The sequence below is a fragment of the Ovis aries genome, chromosome 21 (genome assembly GCF_016772045.2).
Source record: "Ovis aries strain OAR_USU_Benz2616 breed Rambouillet chromosome 21, ARS-UI_Ramb_v3.0, whole genome shotgun sequence".
In the NCBI taxonomy this organism is placed as follows: domain Eukaryota; kingdom Metazoa; phylum Chordata; class Mammalia; order Artiodactyla; family Bovidae; genus Ovis; species Ovis aries.
In genome coordinates, this window is record NC_056074.1 from 44,828,175 (window position 1) to 44,853,704 (window position 25,530).

At 61.3% G+C, this 25,530-nt stretch overlaps 1 protein-coding gene across 1 annotated transcript in view; it reads left to right on the top strand.

Annotated features, from left to right (window-relative positions):
- Positions 1 to 338: 338 nt before the first annotated feature.
- The window catches only part of OSBPL5 (oxysterol binding protein like 5), a 71,762-nt gene continuing 46,570 nt past the window's right edge, over positions 339 to 25,530 (top strand). Inside the window, exon 1 of the mRNA XM_027960040.3 lies at positions 339 to 435. The gene's annotated coding sequence lies outside the window, so the exon portion shown is untranslated. The remainder of the gene's footprint in view (positions 436 to 25,530) is intronic.

The window sequence follows — 25,530 nt, forward strand, 5'->3', positions numbered from 1 at the left end:
CCACACCCTGGCTGGGAGGCGCGGGGCTGGAGGTCTGCAAGCATCTGTGACCAGGACGGGCCCTCCCACAGCCTCACCCTGGGGGCTGACCCCGGTCACCGCCAGCACCCCTTTTCCGGAAGGGCCCGCACCCCCGTCGCGGGGCGGGCTGGCGTAGGGAAGGAGCCCCACAGCGCGCCGGGGGAGCGGGGCGCAGCCCGGCAGGGGCGGGGGTCCGAGGCGCGCCGGCTCCGCGCTGCGATCCCGCCCGGGTTTTGCGGCCGCCGCGCCCTCCGTCCCTCCGCCCTGCCTCCTCTCCTCCGCCCCGCGCTCCCTCCCTCCGCTCCCGCGGTTGGATCAGTCTTCTGGCATTTCCTGCAGCCGGGCCGCGTCGCCAGCTGAGCCCCCGCGCGCCCGGCCCGGCCCGGCCCGGCCCAGCGCGCCCCGCTTCTCACGGTAGGAGCGCCGCGGGCGGGGAGGGGGCGGCAGGGCTGCGGAGGCGCCGGGGAGCGGGCGGGGAGGGCGCCGGAGGGGCTGCGGCCCGGAGGGTCGGGAGCGTCCAGCCGGCCGCCGGGTGGAGGGGGGCGGGCTGCGGAGTCGGGGGAGCCCCTTGCCAAGTCTGCGGACCCGGGGGACGGGGGCGCAGCCCCGCAGCCCCCGACAGTGGCCGGTCTTGGGGAGCCGGGGGTGGTGCGGGGACGATCGCAGACGCGGGCGGCTTGGGGGCGGGTGGTGCTGAACGTGAGGCGCGGCGGGGTAACCGGGCTCTCAGTTTGGGGGGCTTGAAAGAGGCTGCCTGGAGGAGCCGTTTCTGTGTCCCCGCTCAGTCCAGACCCAGGGAGTCTTGAAGGGGCAGGGTCTGCGGGGAGGGGGCGTGCTGCCTTTGCCTGGGGTCTGGATTGGGGTCTGGCCTCCCAGCTCTGGGCTTGGTCTGTGTCCTCAGTGAGCCTGCCTGAGCTCGGGGGAGGACCTTTGCTGTCCCCAGCCTCCTCCTTCTCTAGACCACTGAGCCCCTGAAGACTCGGAGCCTCCGACATTGTTCCCGACATTGTTCCTGGGACATGAGTCTGCATGAGGGTCCTGTGCGCTTGAGGATGCCTGGGTATCAGGGGAGGGCGGGATGTGGGGTCGGGGTGCCGGCAGTCCTGGGGGCCAGCCACTGCCCCCTGGGACCCCCAGGGACAGCCCAGACCAACCTTCCACCCACCCCCGCCCAGCTCGGCAGTCTGCTGTGGAAGACCCTGGAACCGGGGCTCTGAGTGGCCCCCGGGGCGTGTAGACAGGCCCCGCCATGGGGAAGTGGGCTCCTCTGTCCCCACTCACCGTAGGCTGAGCCAGGCCCTGGCCAAGCAGCTGGTTGGGTTTTCGCTGTCTCTCCATTTGGAGGTTTTTCCAACTCGCCACTCGCTCTGCACCAGAGATAATCTGCCAGAGCCCCTTCGAGGTGCCTTTTACAGGCTGATCTCTGTGGTTCCCCCTGCCCCAGGTACGCCCCTAGGCCGGGTCCAGCCGCAGTCTGGTCACAGCCAGGGTGGGGACCTGTGTGGGCCAGGTCCCAGACGGCAGAGCCCTGCCCTCAACAATGGCAGGCAGAGTGGTCGGCCGGTGGCTTTTACCCACTTCCCTGGCTGTGTGAGGCCGTGCCGCTCCTTGAACTTGCCAGGCCTTGTGGGCGGTTTGGGGGCGTCTGGACAGCTCCCCTTGGGCTCCAGGCCTGCGGTCCCATTGTCCGCCTGCACACATGTGGGGCAGGGCCCAGCTGCCAGGAGGGCAGGCAGGAGGTGCATCTCTCTGGTCTGTCTTGCAGCTGTGTTTAGAGACGGTGACAAAGCAGATGGGCCGGGCAGAGGCCCTCCAGCTGCCGGAAATCCTGGGCCCTGTCCTGGGGAGGCCGCAATGCCGATGTGAACCCATGTGGGCAGTGCGTCCTGGACACTGGAGAGAAGCCCTTGTTTCTGGACCCGGGAGTCAGGCTGGCCTGAGTTGGGCTAAGGGATCAGCTGAGTCTCCAAAGGTCTGTTCCCGGCTCTTTCCAGAATGCTGGGCCGCAGCCCCTCCCCTCTAGGATGGTCATTACGGGGCTCAGAAGGTCTGGGGGTCAGTTTCTCCCCTGAAATCTGTCTTCCTGGAAGCTTCCTGAACTGTGACAGTCAGCTGACATGCTGCACTTGGAGGAAGGAAGGAAACCTGGGTGACAGGCCAGTGGTTTGAAGATTGTTGGGTGTTCTCAGCAGCTGTGTCTGGGGGACTCTCGCTTCCCGCTGATGCTGTGGTCAAGCCAGACTGTGCGCGTGTGCGGTGGCGCACAGGTGGATGAGAGCTCACCCAAGGTGATGGAGGCGTGCCTGCCCTGCTTCCCGTTCACTGCAGGGACAGGTGTGCGGCCATAGCTAGGAAGAGTTACATAGGTGAGGCCTGAACCTTGGGGCTGGGGGCTGTTCAGGGGCGCACGGCACATGCCAAAAGGATCCCCATCTTTTGGATTTGAAGGGAGTGGTCCACAGGTTGGATAGAACTGCCTGGCTGCTCTCAGGAGTGGAGAGGAGCCAGGGGGGCACCGTCAGGGGGTGGGGGCAGGGTTGAGTGGTGCAGAGGGGTTGAGTGGCCCCTCCGAGGGCCAGGCGTACTGCTCGAGGCCGTCAGAAGAGCAGAGGGCTGCTGTCGGGGCTGGGCTTGCCCCGTGAGCCTGCGGGTCAAGGGAAAAGCCCGGGGGATGAGCTCTGTGCAGGTCTGCGGCTGGCCTTGGTGGCTCGTCACCTTCAATGGCTGGGGAGCTGTGTGAGCAGATAGAGCTCGTCCAGGGAACAGTGGTGGTAGTTGAGGACAAAGGACTTGGACTTTGGATCACGTGTCCTCGGCGTTGCAGCTGCCCCACGCCAGGATTCCTGTGTGCCTGTGGGTGTAGAGTTGGCCTGTCCTGGTGTCTACACTGAGGGGAGTGGGCACCCGCTCTGTGGTCAGGATCGAAGTCACGTCCCATCGAAGGCCAGGGCTTAGACGCGACTTGGGTCTGGGACACAAGGACTCTGGCTTCGAGTTCTTTGTCCAGTGAGGTAGCTGGGGAATCGGCCGGCAAGGTAAGAAGCGCTGCACACCCAAGACGTGGAGCCGCCTGGGAAGGCACAGGGCTGTAAGAGAATTTCCAAGGTTATCTGGGTCATGAAGCCAGTGAGAGGCTGTTCCCATGGCGCAGGACACAAGCCTGGTTGGCCAGCCCCAAGGGACCCACAGGGCCCTTGGCAAAAGCCTCAGAGCCAGCACGTTGCTCACCTCTCAAGCCCACCCTCCACCCACTCCTCTCTCCAGACTGGCCTCTGCTCCTCCCTTCCAAGGTGTGAGGCTTCGTTTTCTCAGCACCGTGATCCGTCATCTCTGAAACCACCTCTGTCCTGCACTAGTTCAGTTGAGTGGATGGATACAGAGAGCAGCTGGGCCAGGGCAGGCCCACGGCAGGCGACGTGTAGGCATTGGGGTTATCCTTCACTCATTGCCTTGATGTACCCTGGGGCTCTGACCCCTAGCCTGGCACACAGTAGGTGCTGGTATCCCCTGGGGCTCTGACCCCTGGCCTGGCACACAGTAGGTGCTGGTATCCCCTGGGGCTCTGACCCCTGGCCTGGCATACAGTAGGTGCTCAAATGAAGTTGTAGGATTGTCTTTGCCCAGGGACACCCCATCCTGTGTTTCCCTCCTGGTCTGTGGGCCTCACCAGCACTTGAAGGTGGGACACCTGACCGGCCTGTGCCCTCTGCTCTAGGAAGGACAGACCCAGCCTGCCCCCTTCCCAGGGGTCCTGCCCTTCCTGGATTGGAAGTATGGTGTGCAGAGTAGCTGACCTGGGGGGAATGCCTGATATTTACTGGGTGAATGGAAGGGGGCCAAGGCTGCCCAGGCCCTCTCTGACCCTGGCTGAAATAGGGGGTGCTGCAAGGGTGTCCAAGCCCCACAGCTGGGCAGTGCCACTCATAACCCAGTAAAGGAGTACTTTACAGGTTAACGAGCACATGAAGGGGGTTATGGGGCGCCCCCTCACACAGGCCGCTGGCCAGCCTGACCGTTTTGACCAGCTAGGGGTCACTTTCCTTTGTCCAGGCCAGGGTGGGATTGGGGATGGGGACCAGGAGTAGGCAAGTCCCCAGGAAGGCAGAAGGGGCGATGGCCCAGAGGAGATGAACCAAGCCAAGGGCCTGCCTCTGAGCCAGGAGGGAGGGAGCCTTTCGGTCCTTGACTGACAGTGGGCAGGGGCAGTGACTTTGTCCCTTCCTTTGCTGGCTGGGTCACAGCCAGTGGGAGCCCATTTTCAGCAGCTTCCACTTGAGTAAAGGCGCGTTCGCTGTGGGAGGGTTCAGGTGGCGGTATTGGTGTGCCCGCCTATTGGGGTGAATACGGCACAGGGGAGGTGGCTTAAAGGGCCAGGCCTGCGCAGGGCGTGGGGAGGGTGGTGCGGTGGGGCAATCTGTGCCTGCCTGTGGGGGAGCCCTACAGCAGAGCCGGGTCTCCGGGGCTCTGTCGCTGGGGCTGTGCTGGCTGCAGAGGCAGCTCCTGGGGCTCTCTCCGGCCTGCCCTTTCTGGGAGAGCCGCGTCCCCAGGAGGCCAGAGGGAGGGGCCGGAGGATGCGTGGGAGAACAAGGCCTGCCTAGCCTGTCCGGGAGGGTGACGCTCACCCACCCCACTCAGGGGTCACCGTGGGGGGCGGAGCTGGGGAAGGACCTGCCCCTGAGGTCTACAGACTTGAGCACGGAACCTTCCAGGTCAGAGAGCCCAGGGACAGGCCTCCTTGTTATTTATTGACACGTTTGCTCAACGTGTTCTTATGGCTTTGCTGCTGGACTGGGTGTAGGGCGGGTTCACAGCAAGTCTTCACTCACCCTCGGGGGGACACCCAGAGGTCTGGGGCCCTTGCACATCCTCCTGTGGACCCTGAGCTTGTGGGGCTCGCCACTCCAACCCCGAGGACAGGGAATGGGAGGAGTCCCCCTTCCCCACCCCCACCTGCCTCCCAGGGGGGACCTAAGGGCCAGTGTGGCATCTGGGGCAGGGCTCTGAGAGTGCGGCCAGACGTGGCCACGGACGGGCCCCTGCCTGCTCGGGACACCTCTACATCCACATCCTCGGTGCCCTGGCCGAGGCCCTCTCTGGGTCAGCATTCAGCCACCCAGAGGGGACAGGACAGGCCCTCCTTCATATCCCTGTCCCTGAGGGGAGTCTGGATCCCCGCTAGCCCGTCTGCCTGCCCGGCCTGGGCTGAGCTGGCTGGCCCCCAGGGCCCTGGTGCAGGCCTGGGGTTGGAGGTGGGCCTGGGGTAGATGACGCCAGGCATCATGGTGGATTTGGGGGCTGAGCCAAGGAAGAGGCTCGGGGATTCCTAGCCCAGGCCCTGGGACCAGCAGTTTCTTTACTCTCCAAAGCTCCATTTCCCTGTGTGTAACCCAGGCCCTCTGCAGTCCCAAGAGAAGCCAGGAGGTGGGTGAGCATCAGCCACGTGTTAGTGATGCTGGCAGGCACACAGCAGGGCCTCGGGGTCTGGGGAGGGCAGAGGGAGCTGAGGCTTCACTGTAAAGCCCAAAGGTGAGTGCAGGTGGGGAGTGGACCCCACCCTCAGACAGAGAGCTCCAGCCCCCTGCACCTAGATGGCCTTTAGCTCTTAGCATCTCCCAAGTGCAAGCTGACCCACAGAAGCAGCCTTTGTCCTGATGTCCTGAGTGAGTGCAGACACTCACCTGAGGCCTCTGTCTCCCCTCTCCAAGCAAAGCTGGGCTTGAGGGCCTACGGCTCATAAGGTCCATCCAGCTCCCACTTAAGAGACAAGGAAACCACCGCCCCCAAAATGGTGAGATCACCACATGTCCCCACCAGGCCTCAGTTTCCCCATCTGTGAAAGTCACTCAGTTGTGTTTGACCCCCATGGACTGTAGCCCGCCAGGCTGTCTGTCCATTGGATTTTCCAGACAAGAATACTGGAGTGGGTGGCCATTTGCTTCTCCAGGGGATCTTCCTCACCCACGGACCAAACCCAGATCTCCCGGATTGCAAGCAGATTCTCTACTGTCTGAGGCACCGGGGAAGCCCCATCCGTAGGTCTCCCTTAAGGCCCCAGATTTTTGCCATCCTGCGTCCCACATTCCTGCCTGACTAGACGGGGAGTCCTGGGGCAGGAGCTTGGAGAGAGGGGGCGTCCGGAGGCCCATCTCTACAGGGCTCGGTTCCCCAGCACCTGCCCTTCCCACTGCTTTATAGCTGAAGGTTCTAGCAGGTTTTATGTGGAAGAAAGTGTTCACTCATTTTCAAAAGTGTGAATACCACAAGACTTGGGGTTGGAAGTCTCTCCCCAACCCCATCGGGTTCACCCAGGACTTGGTGTCACTGAAGCGGATGCCTGCTGCTGCCCGCAGTCCCTGCAGTCCTGGGGCAGGACAGAAGGGGGCTTTGCCAGTCGCCCACACAGGCCACCCCACATGAGCCCTTTGGGGGACCCGGTGCCCCTCCTGCGTCCTCCACCTGCTTCTGGAGCGAAGCTGGCAGTCCACTTTGAAGAGCCCTGACCCACTCCAGCCCACTCACACTGCTTCTGCTTGGGTCCCTGCTCTGAGGTCTTCGTGCTGCCTTTGGAACTCAGCTCCCGGCCCTAGGGATGGGTCCCCTGCGGGACCCAAAGGTTGAATGAGTGTTATCTTTCCCCAAATCCCAAATCCAAGTACTTATGCTATTGTAAACCACAGTGTGTATCGTGCCTAAAAACTATGAAAATCATTTTACCATTTTAACCTAGATGTCTAACCAGTCTATTTATTCTGATAAGTATACTATCAAGTTTTTTAAAAAGAGGGGGATGGGAAGAGGCCCAGCCCTTGGTCCTGAGAGGCTGGGAGAGTTTGGGGTTGCCAGAAGGCGACACCTTGACCCGGAAACGTCAGAATTCAGCCCCACTGGGTGGCCCGGAGGGTGAGGACAGTCAGGAACGGGGCCCGGTTGCTTGTCCATTTCAATGGCCAGGGTGGGTCATCCCTGCTGGTCGGTAGCAAGCTCTGGAGGCCCCCGGGAGAGGGGAAGGTGTCCCCCACGCACACGCCGAGCTGGAGTTTCAGTGCGCGGCCTGCTGCCAGGACCTTGGCCATGCCGTCCCGCTTTCTTTCCCATGCAGACCCTTCCTGGGCTGGGCATCTCCCCCACCAGCAGCAGCGGAGGCCTGTCCTGCAGGAGCACCTTCCAGCCACCTGGCGCTGGGCCAGTGCCCTCTCAGCCTGGGGCAGCCCCCACCCCCAGCCCCGCCTTGCTCTCCCAGGTTGCTGGGCGCTCACTCTAATGTGATCGGCACCTCTGTGCCTTAGCAGGTGCTGACCGCCTACCTGGAGCACCCTTCCCGCTGGCCTGGCAGCACCCAGCAGGCATGCGGGGAACACACCAAGCGTCTGGGCAGCGCAGCCCCGGCCCTCCACCTTGTCCGCGGGCCCTGCATGGGTCCACCTCGCCCCTTACCTGCGCTTCTCTTTTACCTGAAATATGCTCTGTTAAGGGTGGCTTCCCACCCAGGTGGCGCTCACGGTAAAGAACCCGCCTGCCGGTGCAGGAGTCATGAGACGTGGGTTTGATCCCTGGGTCGGGAAGATCCCCTGGAGGAGAGCATGGCAACCCACTCCAGGATTTTGCCTGGAGAATCCCATGGACAGAGGACCCTAGAGGGCTGCAGTCCACAGAGTCACAGGGTCGGACACGACTGAAGCGACTTAGCACGTGCTATATTACATTTTGTGAACATTTTTTAAACCGCGGTGACACTGGTTTACAACAGGATGTCAGTTTCGTGTGTGTATAGGGTGTGTGTGTTGTGTTTTGAGCTCTGTATGCTCCGCGGCGTGCTCACACAGGGTGCTCTCCACCCCATCCGGCTCCGATGATCCCTTACCCATTTCACACCCCTGCACCCCCCCAACCACTGCCCTTCTCTGTATCTTTTTGGCTTGTTCGCTTGTTCCGGTTTTTTGTTTGTTGCTTAGATTCCACATACGAGTCGGACACTGCAGGATCTACCCTTCTCCGCCTGACTTGGCTCATTTGAGCACAATGCCTTGGGATCCGTCCGTGTCGCCTCAAACAGCAGGCGTTGGTCGTCTCTCATGGCTGAGCCGCGTTCCGTTGTGGACACACCACCTCTTTGTCCAGACCGTCCCTTCTCCTCTGGGGCTGGGACTGGTCTCCGGGCCAGAACCCCGGGCCAGGCCCTCGCCTCCACCCGCTTGCTGGGAAACTGTCACTGGTTTCCTGACGGGTCAGTGAGCCGCTGCTCCTGTTTGTTTGGTTTGGGTGTTTTGTTTTAGGCGGTGGCAGGCGGGTCACAGGAGCTCATTAACCCAGATGCCCTGAGTCTGCTGTGAGCAGCGCCCTGGAGAGGGGGCTCCTGACTTGCCGTGGGGGCTCCGAAGCCTCCCATCCGACCACATGGATGCCGAGCTGCGCGGTGGTTGCTTTGTGGGCTCAGTGGTCCAAGAACCAGGCGAGAGCCCCCCCAGCTTGGACACATCACTAGCCAGGGGGCCTGGTCGAGTCCTCAGTTTTCCCATCTGTGAAAAGGGCACGGCAGTGCCGGCCTCGGGGACGAGAGGAGGATGCCTCTGAAGCACAGAGCCAGCCCCCCCGATGGCACAGCCGCCGGCCCGCGTCGGCTGAGGCTCTGCCAGCCAGGAGGGACTGTTCCTTATGCTTGATTGCAGTTCTGATTAATGATTAATGGCTGGGAAAGGTTTACACACAGAGACAAGTGAAAAATAAACCCGATCCCACCTAGTCGAGGTCCAGACCTCTGGCTCCGCTTGCTTCAGGCCGGGAGCCCAGAGTTCCAGCGTGGGAACTGACCCCCACCTCCGTGGTGCCCCCACGGGGGTGCCAAGCTGACGTCCCCCGCACGCTCCTGCGCCTTTGCCATATTTGGGTGAGTCCAGAGACGAGCGCAGGCCCCTTGGCTGCATGACAGCTGTCGCCTGACAGTCACGCTGCCCTCACGCCCTTCTTGCTTCCCGTAATTCCGGAATCATGGAGAAGTTGCAAAAACCCGAAAACGCAGCCTTTGCAGCTTCTTTTGGCCGTGGTGGTCGAGTGCCCGTGCCCCGTTCACTTTCCTTATTTTCCGTCAATAAGGGAGCACTTAGGCCCCTGGTGGCTCAGACCATAAAGAACCACCTGCGATGCAGGAGACCTGGGTTCCATCCCCGGGTCAGGAAGATCCCCTGGAGAAGGGAACAGCAACCCACTCCAGTATTCTTGCCTGGGCAATTCCGTGAACAGAGGAGCCTGGCGGGCTACACAGTCCATGGGGTCTTAAAGCGTTGGACATGACTGAGCGACTAACACTTTTCATAGGCCCACTCTTCTGTTGAGAGGCCCTGGGTCAGTTCCATCTGATCCCGTCTTACGTTAGGTCTTCTGGGGCACGTAAGCAGGCGCTTCTCTGGGGTATCGGCCTGGGGCGAGGTCTCGCCTGAATGGGGCCACGTGGCTGCCAGGAACACCCCAGTACACGTAGAGGGGAGCCAGCCTTTCCCTGGAGAAGGATACCCCGCCACGGGTGGCGCTGAAGAGTCACAGAGGTCTGAGCACGGGGTGGGCTTGGGGACCCAGCCCCCAGCCCGGGTGGGTGGGCAGGGGATGCGTCTCCTGGCGGGGTGAGGTCCTCGGCTTACTGAGCTGTCTGGGGTCAAGATGCACTTTCCTAGGCCATCCCTCAGCGTTCCTGGCCTTGGAGACCCGCCAGGACTGCCTGTCACCTTGAATCCCTCTGGAGGGAGGTCTTGCTTCCACCTCTGCGTGGGCTGCAGGCTGACAATTGGCTCCCAAGTGCACACACAGACGTTGGCCAGGGTCCCCCGAGGGGTCGCTCGGTGACCAGCGCATTCTGTTAATTAAAAGCAAGAACTACATGGAAGGTGATGACTGTAGTTGATAGCACTGTTGTAGAACTGAAATTCACTGGGAGACTGGAACGTAACTGTTCTCACCAAGAAAAAAATAAATACCAATACGTGAGCCGACGGATGTGCTAATTAACTAGACTGGAGGAATTCTCTCTCACTGAGACATGTATCGGGTCAGCATGACATACAGATCTTTAAATATCTTGCTGTTTTATTTGCTGATCACACCTCAGTTAAGCTGAAAAAAATAGACTGAACCAGTGACTGCAAGGGTCCAGGGAGGGTGGGGTCTGGCTGAGGGTCTGCAGGTTCTGCCTGGAGCTGGTTAGGGCGAGGAGGGGCGCAGGCTGAAACACACACACACACCATCCCCTACCCCCCACGCCAAACCTGGGACACAGATGGCGGCCAAGACCCAGACCGCAGCATTTCCATGCGGTTGTTCCGTGGAAGCGATTGCTGGTGGAAGGCAGCTGCTCAGTCGTCTGGTCCCCTGGGGCCTGGGTGCAGAGGACCATTGGTGACGCTGGTGCCCCAGGCCTCTGGGAGCTGGGGGACACCCTGGGCCATGGCCACCAGCTGGGAAGAGTCCCCGGCAGGAATCGGGTCTCTGTGCTGGGCGTCCACCCTGGGAGAGAAACTTCCTCTCCTGCACTCCCCGGTGTGGCCGGGAGATGCCCCTGCTCCCCGGGTGCTGGGTGCTGATCCATCCATCTCAGGGAAGCCTGCTCGTGTGGGCACATTAGTCAGCTCTGGCTGCTGTGACGGACACTACAGACGCTCATTGTCTCCAGTCCTGGAGGCTGGAATCCCAGACCCAGCGGTGGGCAGGGCTGGTCCTCCTGAGGCCTCCCCCTGGGCGTGCAGATGGCCGTCTCCTCCCCACGTCCTCACAGGGTCGTCCCTCTGAGTGTGTCTGTGTCCTGACCTCCTCTTCCTGTAAGGACCCCCGTCCTGTGGGATTAGGACCCCACCCTAGTGACCTCATTTTACCTTAACCACCTTTTTGAAGACCCTGTCTCCAAATACAGCCACATTCTGAGGTCCTGGGGGTCAGGACCCCAACACAGGGCTTTGGGGGAGACAGTTCAGCCATGACCATGACCCTCCGGGGGTGTGTTTCTATTTTTATTTCCTGCGGGGCCCAATGTTTGTAGGGAGTAAGATTTTGCGGTAATCAGAGCCTCTTCCACCCATAAATGTCTGGAAATGTTTTCAGACTTCACTCCCTTGGATCCTGACGGTCTTATATCCGCCCGGGAGCCCTTGGCCAGCATTTCCAGTGCCTGGACTTGGGATGGAGGCAGAAGCCCATATCATATGAGGTTCTCACACAAACACCCTTATCTGCGCCTGAGCCCCACCTGTGGTCAGGGAGTCCGATGAGGCGAGTCGCGGGGTCTGTGGGGTCAGCACGCCTGCAGCCACCAGGTCCTGCTGCTCCCTGGCCTCCTGCCTGCCAGACAGCACCTCCGCCAGCCTCAGCATCTGGGCTTCCCCTCCCCACTGCCTGCTGTCCAGTCCAGCAGACACCCTCCGCGTGGAACCAAACGTGGCCTTTCCGGCGGGCTGGGTGGTCAAGCAGATGCTGAGCCACCAGGCCGTTCGTCCTGACGCTCGCAGTCCTTTCTGTGCCTGCTGCCAAGTGCAGAGTCCTGAGGGCAGAGTGTTTGCTCCCTACCGTGCTGGTGGGGGTCTTCCCTGGGAGTCCCCTGCTCCTCCCTGTTACCAGACCTGATGGGCTGCTGGAGGATGCAAAGGGGGGCCCATGGAGACCTCCACCCAGAGCCCAGGAGGGGAGCAGACCCTTAGCTGGGAGTGGCAGACGCTGTTTTAGCGAGTGGCCCCAGGCACACCTAGTAGGTCTGGCCTTACGGGCTTCCTACCGAGAGCTCCCAGCGCAACGGGAAAAGAGGCTTCTTCTGCGCAGAGTGGGTCCTTGAGGGGCTTCTCCCAAGTGGGGCCGCCTCCGGCCCCCACAGCTCGTGTTCCGTCCAGCTCGTGTCCCTGCCGTCCGGCAGCGCTGCAGATTGTTTTTTAACCTGCGGTCTAACAAACGCTGGGAGGAAGACACACAGGCAAATGACTGTCCTCCCACCTGTTCATTATTTTTAAGCTGTGTTATTTTCTAGTTTATTTTTAAATCTCGAAAGCATGAAGAACATGCCGTTTATCTCTGGCGAGCCTGCTCTGCCCGACGTGGCCGTCCATCACCTCCCAGTCCAGTCTGGAGCATCCTGCCTCTGTTTGGGCCCCAGTCGGCCTGCCAGGCAGGAATAACCCCATGGAAACTGTGCCCCCCAGGGACCTACTCCTTCAGGCCGTGGGGGCCTTTCCCCCACCAGAGCAGCCACCCCTGCTGTCAAACCTCTAAAAGCCTTCCCACGTTCCAGGGAAGTCTTTCTAAAATGCTTTACACACAATGCCTTGTAGCCTTAGGTATAAATGAGAAATAATTTAACCCTTTTCCTGGAGACTCAGGTCCTTGTTGTTATTCAGTCACAAAGTCGTGTCTGACTCTTTGCAACCCCATGGACTGCATTACACCAGGATTACCTGTCCTTTACCATCTTCCAGAGCTTGTTCAAACTCATGTCCATTGAGTCGGTGATGCCATCCAGCTATCTCATCCTCTGTCGCCCCCCTCTCCTCCTGCCTTCAGTCTTTCCCAGCATCAGTGTCTTTTCCAGTGAGTCAGCTCTTTGTATCAGGTGGCCAAAGTATTGAAGTTTCAGCTTCAGCATCAGTCCTTCCAATGAATATTCAGGGTTGGTTTCCTTTAGGGTTGACTGGTTTTTCTCCTTGCTGTCCAAGGGACTCTCGAGAGTCCTCCAGCATCACAATTTGAAAACATCAATTCTTTGGCGTCCAGCCTTTCTTATGGTCCAACTCTCACGTGACTACTGGAAAGAACCATAGCCTTGACTATACAGACCTTTGTTGGCAAAATTATGTCTTTGATTTTTAATGCTCTGTCTAGGTTTGTCATAGCTTTCCTTTCAGTGAGCAAGCATCTTTTAATTTTGTGGCTTCAGTCACCATCCGCAGTAATTTTGGAGCCCAAGAAAATAGAATCTGTTACCATTTCTACTTTTTCCCCGTCTATTTGCACTGTTTTAGAACATGGTTAAGTCCACTCATTTATTCTTACTTAAGTAAATGTGCATCTATGAGAAACCTTAGATTGTTGCTGCAATTAGAGAATCACCCTCACCTGTAGTGAAAGCAGGTAATCTAAAAACACAGTGAGCTCGAAACACCAAATTGTACCGCGGGTCGCGCTGCCCCGTTTTGTCTGCTGCAGCTTTGCGCCCGAGGCTGCCCTTCTTCTGTTAAGTTAGAGAGATTCGTGGAGACGTAGCTGCGTAAAGACCCAGACTTCTCTCCCTTGACACCGTCAGGAGGCTGGAAAGTGAACTGGAGAGAGAGGCACTTTCCCACTGAGACCTGTGATGACTCACACTCCCCGCGTCACCCAGCTGCATCCGGCGTCTGCCCACGTTGTAGGAAAGTGTGATGTGCTCTTTCGGGTCTGGCTCCGGAGGCAGAGGGGGCTTCAACGGCCAATTCCAGGGGCTTCTGAGCACCGGCTCTTTCCTAGGAGTGGGCGGGGTGGGACGGAGAGCCTCCTGCTCGGAGCCTGGGAGGTGACCCCACCACAGCATCCCTGTGTCGCCTGGAAACCCTCCCCAGCGACAGCAGCCGTTCTCCAGGGAGCACCGGCTTTCTGTGCTCGGTTTGGGCCGCAGTGGTGTGCTCGCCTTCAGCCTCGCTTCTCGTGGGAACAGACAAGGCAGGGCCGGTGTGGATTTCTCCCAGGTGGGGACAGGGGAGAGGCGCCGGGTCAGCTCCGTCCGAGGTCCGTGTGTCAGCTCCGTCCGAGGTCTGTGTGCTCTGCTGCGTGGAGAGGTCCTGTTCCTGCCGTCTCAGCAGGGGTCCTGGGGGCACAGGGTGTCTCAGGCACGTCCTCGGAGCGTCCACACTGACCTTTCATTCAGGCCAGCTTTGAGCTCCTAGTGTGAGAGCCTGGGGTGTCCCTGACCAAGGACCGCAAGCGGGTGGCTTACAGCAACCAAAACAGACCCCCAGGTCCAGAGGCGGAAGCCCCAAGTCAGGGTCCTGGCGGGATAGGCTCCTTCCCGAGGCTCTGAAGGAGGGCTCTTCCTGCGTCTCCCCGCCTCTGGGGGCCCCGGGCGCCCCCGGACTTGTGGCCGCCTCCCCCCAGCCTCTGCCTCTGTGGGTCACCTGGCCTCCTCCTGGGTCTCCGTGTCCTGTTCTCCTGTTACAAGGACACGGCCGTTGGACCAGGGCCCCTGCTCCAGGGTTGCCTCATCTTCGCTCGGTCATGTCTACAGAAACCCTGTTTCCTAAGGAGGTCGCCTCTGCAGCCAGTGAGTTTGGGATGTCCATGTATCTTTTCTGGGGTGCCATCCTCCAGCCCACCGCACCCAGGAGAGGGTGGCCACGGTGGGCAGGGGCCGGGAGCTTGCGGAGACTCCTGGAGAAGCAATGGTTAGGAGCTGGGCTCGGGCTGACTGCTGGGTGGGAAGGCGTTGGCATTCTGGGGACATGGGGTGGCATCCCAGATGTGGCTGTGCTGTCCTCCCAGCGACCCTGGAGGTGGGGTCAGGGGGCTGCCTTACTACACAGACGAGATCACCGGGACCTCCAGAGAGGCACAGACCCCTCAGGTGCCCGGCTGAGCGCCGGGCCTGGCCACTGGGGGCACCTCCCCACCAGGGAGGGGGCGTGTCTGGCTTCCCCGGGCCAGCGTGTGTCCGTGAACTCTCACGGTGCCCATGCTTGCTGGGCACAGGCTGCTGGCCAGTGTCTGCAGGTGGGACACTGTGGTCCTTGGCCTCTGGCCACTGACCTGACCCCTCCGTGCGAGACGTGTGCCCCTCTGGGCTCTCCACTGCCTGCATCCTGTGTCCTGCGTCCTGCTCAGCTTGAGACCTGGGCACACCAGGCGTGCCCACCGCCACACACCTTGGTCTGGCCTCGAGGGCCCCTCTTCCCTGCCCGGCCTGCCAGGCTCTCAGTGGGTCCCAGGCCTGGGGAGTGAGCCCGGGGAGCACAGCTGTATTTGCATCACCCGTGTTTCCCTGGGAACCGAACAACACTCTTTCAAAAGAGCCGTCTCAGAAGGGGAAAGTGCCAGCCCCTCCCTGGAGCCCGGGGACTCTGGTTCCTGAGGGTGACTCGCAGCTGCCCTGAGTGCACCGCCTCTAGTCCCGCAGGCCTTTCTGCCCAGACTTGGGGTGCTGGGACCCCAAGGCTGGGTGACACCACTGGGGGAACTGCTTTGTCCCTGATTTGCTTGTGTGTGTGTGTGTGTGTGTGTGTGTGGTGAGCAGTCAGGGTGGGAAAGGGAGACAAGGGCCTTGGGCAGTCGTGTGCCAGCCCCTGGCACTCAGGGCACCCACAGCAGTGCCCAGTGTCCAGGCTGGTGGTGCCCCAAGCTGCCCAGTGCCTGGCCAGGGCAGTGACTGCCCGTTGCCACGTCATCGAGAGCTGGGGTCTTCTGAAGACCAAAGAGGAAGGAAGGGAGTAAGGGGGCGGCCTTCACCCTGGAGTGGGGGGCGTGTGTGCGCAGGGGCTGAGGGCTCGGGCCACCGACCCACCGGCGTCACCTCCAGGCAGCTCCTGGCTTCGTGTCTCAGTGGTGGGGCCACCTCCTAGGAGGCCCAGAGGTTGTACAACCCAGATCCTGAGAGATGCTGCTGTGGGCACCCAGCAAAAGCAGGCACAAGTATGCTGTTCAGCTGTGAAGCTTCTACTTGGGGGGCCAGGGCTCTGAGCTGGTGACCGGCCACACGGCAGCCCAGCGGAGTTCTGGGGGTGATCACGATGGTGGGGAGGAGGTGACAGGGGGCTGGGGGCCAGCACCCCCTGCTCCAGCTCATGTCATGGCCCTCTCCAGGCTGCCTGGCTGTAGACACGCTGGACCAGTGGTCTCCCAGGGGTGACCGCCCCCAGCCCAGACCTTGGGGAGCTGAGGGCAGCACCCGGACCCTGGCTCCCAATCTCTGCCAGCTTCCCAGTTCGGGGCATCTGGCGAGGTATGGTTGACCTTGGGGAGCCGTTGTGAGTCAGGGGCACATCTTGGACCCCTGGGGGAGCCAGGTCATCGGGCTGGAGCCTCCCAAAGGCCCGGGACGGGGCTGGAGGCCCCAGGCTGCTCTGCAGAGGGCCAGGCGGAGGCCCAGCCCTGGGGGTCCACGCTTTCGAGACGCTGCAGCCCACCGGGGGCCAGACACTGGGGACCCCAGGCGACGCCCCGGCTCCTCTTCCCTCCCGTGTCGCCGCTGACGCTGAACCCGCAGCACTGTGTCTCTGCCGCCCTTGTCTTGGGGGCGTGCGGCCTCCGATCCACCGGTGTCGTCCGTTTGGTGTCCTCAGAAGCACCTGGCCTGTTTTCAGCCTTTAAACTCGGGATGAGCTTGCAGGGGAGGATGGGGCTGTAAACTTGCATGTATTTCTTCTCTCGCCTCAAGGCTTTTATGACTTCTCCCCGAGCTTTAAGGCCGTCCCTTTTGACTCGACAGCATGGAAAACGTGAAATATCGAAGCGGAGAGGTCAGTGTAACCGAGGCTCCCGCGACGCCCCGCGGTCCCCACCGCTGCCCCCGGGTGTGACTGCGTCTCATCTCCCTGAACTCGGGTTTAAAATAGGCCTTCGTCCTCACCTCCTGCCTGGCGCCCCAGCTGCCTCCTGCTTTCGTTGCCGGCCTTTGTAGCTGCCCTCAGAGCCCGCGTTTGCGGTGGGGGGTCCAGCTGTCTGGGTGGGGTCCTGAGACAAGGTCCCCTGGCCGTCCACACATGGCCCTGGAGAGCAGAAGGCAGCGGGGAAGGTTCTGGAAGGTCTCACCCCAGACACCCCTGTGACCTCGAGGAGCTCCTGGAGGGGTTGAGCCCACCCTCCCCAGAGACCCCCAGGAGAGACTCCAGTGCTGTTTTCTCCACACCCGCTGGAGCCCCGCGCGGGCCTCTGGGCCGTGCGTCCCCAGCCTCTGCCTCTTCAGTGTCCCCTGTGTCCCCCCACGGCCCTGCAGTCTCTTCTTGGCCCCTCGGAGCAGCTCCGAAGGAGGAGAAGGGTTCATGGCCTCAGTCGGCTGAGTCTGGTTCCTGGGTACCTGCTGTATACATATCCCTCTGGGTTAGATGCCCCCTCCCACCCAGCGAACGTCATCAGTAGAACCTGCTACACACCGAACGCCCCCTGGCACTGGGGCTGCAGGGACAAGCCAGGGACCCCACATGGGCGCCCTGCCCCCAGGAACGGAGGAGGTTCTGCAGCAGAGAGTTTGAGATGTCGGGGAGGGGAGGCGCTTGGAGGGTGGGATGGGGGAGCAGTCCTGGGCTTCCAGATGGGGGTGCCAGGAGCTGACGGCCTCTCAGTGGGGCTGGCGTAGCCGCGGGCACCTGGAGAACAGGCCCTGGTCCGCTCCAGCCTGGAGGTGGGGGGACGTGCCCTTGGGGCAGCTTAGGGGACGTTGGCTGCTGAAGAGGGGGTCCGGGTGGACCCGATGGAGGGGCCCCAGGCCAGTCCACACTCCTCTAGGACCCTCGGCCACCTGCCCTCGCAAAGACTGTCTCCCCTAAGCCCTGCTCCAGGCCCAGCATCTCTGGCTTCTCATTTATTTTCGGCCAGGTACCAGCTCTGCTGGGGGAGTGCTCTGCAGTAAATGGGGTGGCTGCTCATCATGGAGACACAGACGAGACCAAGGTCAAGTGGGCTGTCGATACTTTATGTCACCCTGCCCTGGAGTCACCGTGTCACAGCCCCTCCTCCACGCTGTGGCTGCGGTGTGGTCTCCGTGGCCGTGGCGTGGTCCTGTGCCCGTGGAGTGGTCCCCGTGCCCATGGCGTGGTCTCCCATGTCCGTGGCATGGTCTCCCGTGTCTGTGGAGTGGTCCCCGTGCCCATGGTGTGGTCTCCCATGTCCATGGCATGGTCTCCCATGCCCATGGTGTGGTCACCTGTGTCCGTGGCATGGTCTCCCATGCCCGTGGTGTGATTTCCGTGTCTGTGGCGTGGTCTCCGTGGCTATGGTGTCTCCGTCTCCGTGGCATGGTCTCCGTGTCTGTGGTGTGATTTTCCGTGGCCGTGGCATGGTCCCATGCCCACGGCGTGGTCTCCGTCTCCATGGCGTGGTCTCCGTGCCCATGGTGTGATTTCTGTGTCTGTGGCATGATCTCCGTGGCCATGGCGTCTCCGTCTCCATGGTGTGGTCTCCATGTCCGTGGTGTGATTTTCCGTGCCCGTGGCATGGTCTCCATGCCCGTGGCGTCTCCGTCTCCATGGCGTGATCTCCGTGTCCGTGGTGTGATTTTCCGTGGCCGTGGCGTGGTCCCCGTGCCCGTGGTGTGATTTCCGTGTCTGTGGCATGATCTCCGTGCCCGTGGCATCTCCGTCTCCACGGCATGGTCTCCGTGTCCGTGGTGTGATTTTCCGTGCCCGTGGCGTGGTCTCTGTGCCCGTGTGTAGCACCTGCTGCGTCACCCTTGGTTTACTTGCCTCCTACCCGCCGATGGGTGTTTTCACTCCTGAAAATAGGCCTGCAGAGCGAATCCGCCTGTGCGGCTCCTGGCACAGATATCAGCTGTATGATCTCACGCCCCATAGTAAATTTCCGGAAGTCACGTTGTGGGCTCGAGGGATGCATGTGCTTGACAGTTTGATTCACGCTCCCAACTGCCCTCAGAGCCCTGCCTTGCCCTCCTTCCCTCTGTCTGTCTATCTCAGGGCTGTGTGCCCACAGGGTGTCCGTCGGGCTGACCCATGGGGCACAAAGCGGTGATTCCTGCTGACCCGCAGGCCACGGTCTGTCACCCTGGGCCAGGCCCTGCCTGGACGCTCAAGGTCAAGCCAGGTTGACCAGCAGAGTCCGAGGCTCTGTCAGCCATCTGGGGACATGACATCCAACCCCAAGGGCTGCAGACAAGTGTTCCCTCCCCCCAGGCCTCTGCCAGGGTCACCTGGGCCCCTGCAGACCCCTGTCCATCCCCAATCCCCAGACAGGGCCTGGCCAGACCAGACAGGCTTCTGCCACTGGAGAGGGCTTCCTGAGGCCACCCAGAGGGCAGGCGGCTTGGGGCTCAGCGACAGGACTACATCACCCCGGTGTCCTGGGGACCCGGTGAGCCGTCTGGCTGGTCCCGCGCCCGGCATCTGCGCAGAAATCACCTTCCCTGTGACCTGCGGTTCATCCTTCTCGCTCTGGAGCTGGGGGAGGGCTGAGCCCTCGGATCTGTCTCCCTGGTCTTGCTTCTGGAAAATAAAGCTTGGGCAGGACCCCCAGAGGCAGAGCTGAGGCCCAGTCCTGTCCTCACCCCCTGGTCTCCCCAGCCTGGGTCCCCTGTGCACGCCTTTGCCCCCTGGAGGAGAAGGACCCGTGTTCGTCTCTGGGCTTTGAGGGGGCACCGGAGCACCGGGACCTCTCTGAGCTCAGCCGAGCTGTGTCTCAACTCCTCCCAACCCCCGCACAGGGCAGGGAGGGGCAGGCAGGGTTGCAGGGTCATGTGAGCAGTAGAGGCGCTGGGCCCCCTTGGTAAGTGGGCCCTACGCCCCGATCCTGCTGCTCTGGGCCAGGCTCTGCGGAGGCCAACGCCACCCTCTCGCGGTCCCAGGATCACCCCTTTCCCCAGGGGAGACCCACCTGCTTCCCATCGCCACACGCTGGTGGCTCAGAGGCTCTATGGAAGACGAGTGACCCAGGGCCTGAAACAGGCGGGCGGGCGGAACCAGCCAGGCGCCTGTCCCCCGATCCAGAGCCTTACCCGTTGCTGCAGCCCAGCGCCCTCTCACGCTGGAGTCTCACATTCATTCTTTCCCCCTCCCTCCCAGTGGCCCCCAGGTCTTTAGAGACCCCCTCTCCACCCTGCCGCAGAGCACACCACTCATCCCCCACCCTCCGCGAGCTCCAGATGACCGTCCGGGGGTCTCCCCGAAATGTGCGTCAGCTAGGAACTACCATCTGGTGCTCTGGGTGCCTGGGGTCGAGGCTCCTGGGCTGGAGGGCCCAGGCAGCGGTGGGTGATGCCCTCCACCGCGCTCCAGCTGGGATGCCTGGACGGCCCTCAGCCCACCTGAACCACCTCTGTGCGCTGTGACTTTCCCCTCATCCCAGGAGGCCCACAGGCCCAGGTTCCATCCAGCCTGGGTTCTGGGTCAGCCTTGGGTCCCCTCCCTGCCTGACCCACCTGTAAGTAAGTGTTAGTTGCTCAGCCATGCCCGACTCTCTGCAATCCCATGGACTGTAGCCCACTAGGCTCCTCTGTCCATGAGATCTTTCAGGCAAGGATACTGGAGTGGGTTGCCATTCCCTTCTCCAGGGTATCTTCCCAACCCAGGGATCTAACCTTGGTCTCCTGCATTGCAGGCAGATTCTTTACCGACTGAGCTACAAGGGAAGCCTGACTCACCTGTAAAATGCCCCTCAGTTCTTGATGGGTCAGGGCTGCGGGGAACTTGGGGGTGTGATACTTCCCGTGTATCTCATCTGTGAATCTCAGACCTCCAAGAACACGGCCCTGGGATGTGTGGGCTCCGGGACACGGCCCCTCCCAGCCTCAGGGTCCCCAGCCAGTGCTGGGCTTGCGGGCAGGGCTGGCTTGATGAAAGCTTTGGTGTGTGTGTATGAGGGGATGGGGGTGAAAGGGGGTGCCACCGAGCTGCGTGTTGCGGCCAGCGCCAGGTCTGGAGGGGAATGGAAGGAGGGGGCACCCAGCGCCGGCCCAGGATACAGGAGACCAGAGGCAGGGACGTGTGAGGCTGCCTGACATCTGGAACCCGGGCCGGGGCCACTGGCTCACTGGGAAAGCTGACACCTCCCAGGGCCTTGTGAGGGGAGGTGGGGGGGCACTCCGTGTCGGGGCGGAGGGCCGGAGGGGTCTGGGGCTGGAGCCCTAGGAGGTTAATCAAAGGGCTGATGGGATACAGGTGGCCACGCTGAGGGTGATGGGGGACAGGGAGGTTCTCGTGGGCGCTGGCCTGACCCGGGCGAGCAGGAAGGGCCTGCCCGGGTGCGGGCAGAGGGACAAGGGCCCCCCGGGCACCTGTAGGCCAGGCGAGGGTAGCGGTCCCCCTCACCCCACCCCGGGTCTCTGCTGGGCTGGGTCCCCTGGAAATTCCTGCAGTGAGTTGGATGGTGGCCCTGCTTTGGGGGTCTGAGTCCTAAACCCGGAACCCGTGAACATGAGCTTCCTTGGAATTAGGAATTCACAGGTGTAGTTCAGTGCAGGGTCTTGGCCAAGGTCATCCCACACTATGTGGTGGAGGCTTGAGTCCAGTGATTTAGGAGAAAAGGGGAAGGCGAGGGAGGTGTGAGGCCCACAGGGGAGGCACAGGCTGGAGGGAAGTTTCCACAAGTCCCGGGCACCTGGGGCCCCGGACACCGGAAGCAGCAGGAAGGAGCCTCCGAGGACGCAGCCCTGCCCACATCGTGATTTCATACCCTGAGAGATAATCCGTTTCTGTGTTTAAGCTGCCCACGTGAGGTCCTCTGCTGCAGCTGCCCCAGGACTCCGATGCAGCCCCTCTTAGAGGAAACTTGCCAGTTTTCCCCTAAAAGCCTCAGGATCCAGAAGCCACCACTGTCACCAGCCACCTCTACCGTCAGCGGGGGACAGGGGACCTTGGCTGCTGTGGCCCCAGGCTGCAGAGGGAGGAAGGCCCCTCTGGGTCCAGTCAGGCCCTGCTGGGTGGAGCCACCAGGCCTCTGGCTCCTCCCACTGACCTTCACTGCCTGGGAGAGGGGGATTGTCGAGCCTCCTGCCCCTGTTGGAAAGGACAGCCTGGAGGGGTGGCCCTGTGGCCTCAGCATGTGGGCCCCCCACACATCAGATAACCCAGGGCTCTGACCCCTCCTGAGACCAGGAAGGGCGCTGCCCATGGGGTCTGGGTTGGGGCTGCCCCTTGAAACCAAGGGACAGCGTTTTAGGGTGAATGAGCGCCCAGAGAGCACTGACTGGCAGGCTGGGGCCCCTGAGGTGTCCCTGAAAGGCAGGCGTAGACGAAGGGGCAGTGGGCTGTCTGGACCCAGCTCAGCAAGCAGGTATCCGTAAAGCTCACCCCCACCCAGAGGGACTTGTTTGACCCAGAGCCGGCCTCCAAGCGGTCACCGTATCCCCCTCGCTCTTGCGCTCATCAGCCGTCACGTGCTGCTCACGGGGCACCTGCGTGCCTTGGAACTTGCCATTTCATGGTGTGGCCAGCACATCGGGGACAGACCCAGATTCAGGGCTCGGAGCCTGAGGACATGCCCTGCCCTGCCTCCTCCCCTGGGTTCAGTGGGGGCATTTCTCAGCCCCAGTGGGGGTTGTCAGGGGCCTCAGGGCCTTTCTCCAAACCTCACTGGGGGCTCAGATGATAAAGAATCTGCCTGCAATGCAGGAGACCCAAATTTGATCCCTGCGTCGGGAAGAGCCCCTGGAGAAGGAAATGGCTACACACTCCAGTATTCTTGCCTGGAGAATCCCATGAACAGAAGAGCCTGGTGGGCTACAGTCCATAGGTTGCAAAGAGTCGGACAGGACTGAGTGACTCACATTTTCAGTGACTCCACTGGATGAGACACAGTGGTGGGACTTGATCTGGGTGGCCGCCAGTGGGGTCTGCAGACCACGGGCCTGGTGAGGGGGCTGTGGGCCCATGCCCTGGAGCTTGAGATTGGCCAGTGGCCCCAGTGATTGTGATCGATGGAAGTCTTGAAAATTTGAGTTGTTTTTTTTTTTTTTAAGAAATGGCCTCCGTCATCGCTCTGCATCGGGCCTTCCAGGCAGTTCCTCAGTGGCCCAGCTCGGGCTCCACTCCTTTCCACGCCCACGAGCTCTCCACAGTGTGCATGGACCGCAGGTGGGCTAGCCATGGGTTAGCTGACGGACGTCCGGGCTGCCTCCACGTGCCGGCCGCCGTGGACGTGTGCGCACACGTTGCTCGTGGACGTCGGCTTTCATTTCTTCCTCGCTTTCCTTTTGGTCTCACTAGGGGCCCTTGGTGTGCCCCCCGCCATGTCTTGTGGCTCAGGCCAATGTCACACTGACACGTTGGCCCCAGGAAGCTGGGTGCTTTCAAGTGGGGTTTGCTTGGGGCCAGACGGTGGGATCCGTTGGAGGGTCCAGTGAGCGAAGGGGCTGGAGGTGAGACCAGAGGGCCTGCGGCGGTGGGGACCACACCCCTGAGATGTCAGGTCCCCTTCCTGGACCATCCCTACCACGGCAGGACCTGGCGGCACCCTCAGCCCAGTGCTGGCCTGGTCCCACCCAGCTGGCGGGGCCTCTTTCTCCACGCAGCCGACAGAATAGGTTTCCCCAGAAACCACGGGGACGGACAGGTGGAGCTGTGACTGGATGGCCCGCAGCCTGACGAGGGGTTCCCAGGGGCTGCCCCCTCGCTTATCCCAAACAGGCCTGGAAGGCAGGGCTCCCGTTCCTGCCCAGGCGGTCAGCAGTGAATAAGGCCCTTGAACCGGAGGCTGGGTGGGGCCGGGAGCCATGCACAAAGAGCCTGCGGGCTCCCGCAGAAGTGCAGACAGCCCCTGGGCTGTGGGAGGACCAGGGCCGCGCACAGCACACAGTAGGTGTTCACGGATCGGGCTGCGGAGGAGCGGCAGGAGCGGCCACCCCAGCCCAGGACCGGAGGCGAGAAGGGTGACCCGTTCACCCAGAGGGTCCCGGGCTCTTGCAGGCAGAGGGGCGAGGAGGCAGTGGCCTTCCCTGCCGTACAGACCGCAGCCTCGTAAACATTCTCCAGAGTTCCCCTCCTGCCTGTCAGGGCAGCTCCGCCACGGTGGGGTGACCCCAGGGGGGCCCAGCACGCCTGCCCCGGGTGACCTGGGGAGTCAGAGTTGGTGCCAACTGGCCGCATGGTCCTGGGCGAGCCAGCTCACCCTTGGGGCCTCAGTTACTGCATCTGTAAAGTGGAGAGAAGGCAGGAAACTGGAGCTTCGGGTCTTTGTTGCTTCCAAGAGCTAGCATCCTTCCAGCCCCTGCAGGGGGTGGCAGGCAGACAGGAGGGGGAGGGGCGTGGTGCCTGCTGCCCACCCGCCGGCTCCTCTGGTATGGGGCGGGGGGCGAGGCAGGGGTGCGTGCGCCCTGGGGGGCTGCCACTGTGGGGGGATTAGGACTGTCCGGCAAGAGGGAGTTTTCAGTTTACACAAGGATTCGCCGCCATCAGAGAAGCCAGGCCCCCTCCTGTCCATCCCCTTCTTGCACTCAAGTTGTGATGAAACCCCCCAAACCCGACTCCTGGAAACCTCAGTGAGCCCTGCACCCCAGGGCTAGATAGACTAGGCTCCAGCCCTACAGGAAACCCCACGGTGAGGGGCCGCAGTGCTGGGCGGGAGGGTGTCAGGGTCCACACGCGGTACAAAATGTCCTGAAGGAAGCAGGAGCCGGCCAATCCCAGGGGAGCAGGAAGCCCAGGGACATTGCCCTCCAGAGCTTGGGTCCCCAGAGCAACGTCCATCCTTGCTAGGAGCGCTCTTGACATGGACTGCACCCTCCTGCTTAGTGAGTCCCCCGGGGCTCTCAGTGATGGGGGGCCCTCCCACCTGAAGGCCTCAGAGGACGCCGGTGCCGCCCCCGTAAGCACAGGGGTGGGACCAGGGCTCTTCAGGGTCCCAGGAGGTGGTCATCCGAGTGAGGCTTTGTCTCCCCTTCAGCCTCGAGGTGCTGAGAGCATGGCCAGCAGCTGCATCCAGGGCGGACAGGGGGCTCCAGCCTCAGATCTGGAGCCTCGTTCCCTGAAGAAGAGCGATTCGGGGGGCACAGCTGGGAAAAGAGGCTTCACCCCGACCCGGACAAGGCCGGGGAGGGGTTTTGTGGAGTCCAAAGCCAGCTGGGCTTTAAAGAGGAGGCCATAGGGTTGTATGTTAAGTGGGTGCCCTTGGACATGTGGCTTCTACAGTATTGTTCAGTCACTCAGTCGTGTCTGTTCTGTGACCCCATGGACTTGCAGCAAGCCAGGCCTCCTTGCCCTTCACCATCTCCCGGAATTTGCTCAGACTCATGTCCATTGAATCAGTGATGCCATCCCACCATCTCATCCTCTGTCATCCGCTTATCCTCTTGCCCTCAATCTTTCTCAGCCTCAGGGTCTTTTCTAATGAGTCGGTTCTTCAAATCAGGTGGCCAAAGTATTGGAGCTTCAGCTTCAGCATCAGTCCTTCCGATGAATATTCAGAATTGATTTCCTTTAGGATGGACTGGTTTCATCTCTTTGCAGTCCAAGGGACTCTCAAGAGTCTTCTCCAACACCGCAGTTCAAGAGCATCAATTCTTCGGCGCTCTCACATTCTTAAAGGCAAAAAGTGGCTTCTGTAGTGTTTTCTTTTTTTTTTTTAATTTCAGGTTTTTAAAACTTGAAATACAGTTGATTTACAATGTTGTGTTAGTGTCAGAGGAACATCAAAAAGATTGTTATACAGATACTCTTCTACAGATTCTTTTGCATTATAGGTTATTCTGAGACACTGGGCATAGATCCCTGTGCTACACAGTAGGTCCTTGTTGTTTATTTGCTTTATATATAGTAGTTTGTATCTGTTAATCCCAAACTTCTCGTTTCTCCCTCCCCATTCCCCCTTTGGTAACCATAGGTTTGTTTTCTATTAGTTATAGTATGTGCTGTACATAGCTGGTTC